The sequence below is a fragment of the Triticum urartu genome, chromosome 7A, assembly GCF_056163025.1.
Source record: "Triticum urartu cultivar PI428250 chromosome 7A, HENAU_Tu73, whole genome shotgun sequence".
NCBI lineage: Eukaryota > Viridiplantae > Streptophyta > Magnoliopsida > Poales > Poaceae > Triticum > Triticum urartu.
The window spans coordinates 303,807,488-303,808,796 of record NC_141879.1 but is presented as its reverse complement, the minus strand read 5'-3'; positions in this window follow the sequence as shown (position 1 = coordinate 303,808,796).

Sequence of the window (1,309 nt, the reverse complement as noted above, 5' to 3'; positions counted from 1 at the left end):
ATGCATTAATTAAATACTAAGAGATATTGTGATATCCCAACAAATATCCATGTTACAACATGGAACAAGCTCCAATCTTCACCTGCAACTAGCAACGCTATAAGAGGGGCTGAGCAAAGCGGCAACATAGACAAACAATGGTTTGCTAGGACAAGGTGGGTTAGAGGCTTGGCTTAGCAATATGGGAGGCATGATAAAGCAAGTGGTATGTATCACAGCAAAGGCATAGCAAAAGAGCGAGCAACTAGCAAGCAAAGATAGAAGTGATTTCGAGGGTATGGTCATCTTGCCTGCAAAGATCTCCGAGAAGACAAAAGCTTGATCCTCGTAAACGTACTCAATGGGTACCTCGAACACGAACTCGTCTCCCGGCTCTACCCAAGACAAGAACACAAGCAAAGGAAACAACAATCAACCACGGTGCAATGCACAAGCAACATGATGCAAAACATGGCATGATATGCGGGAATGTGATATGCAATGCATATGCATGTTTCAGAAAAGAAAGATTGAACCAGGCCTCAACTTGGCAAACCAAGTGTGCCACTGGAAAGATGGATTGATTTCGGTCGAAACCGATATAAAGATCACCGGAATCGGATGCACGGTTTGGAAATGGCAAGCAAAACAAATGACACCGATCTGCGATTAACAGCACGAGGCCATCTAAATGCATCAATAACAACAAGCTACTGCACTCTAACATAACAACAAAGCACATGGCAGTGATCCACTCAAGATGCTTGACAAAAGATGAACATTGAGCTACGGCTAAATCACTCAATAGCAGGTTCAAACAAGCATGGCAAAAGGGCAAAAGATAACAGGTTACAGACTTAGTGAAAATAACAACATGGCAGGAATTTAATATCAGGAAGCAATGTTTAGAGCAAGATAACAACATGCTACAGGAACATATCATGGAAAAGCAAGGCATGTCATGAAGCTACTCAAATCATACAACAAAAGTCCCTTACTGACCATAAGCCAAAAGGGATCAGAAAATACAATGGCAACCATGTGAACATAGCAAGTTTCGTTAACAGATTCAGACTTAGCAGAAAACTGGAACATGGCAAAACAGATTCACGTAGGCATGTTTGCGAGCTCGATGCACTCACCACAAGGCATTGCATGACAAACTAAGCATACACCCAGCAAGTAGACATGATATAGAAGCTAAACATGGCAAGAACAACCTCATAGCATGCGCGGATCAACTACAACAACCTCGGCAAAATTGATTAACATGTAAACAATCTGCCCGGAACATTTATAGCAAAAGTAGAGCAAGATCGAGTCATGCTAG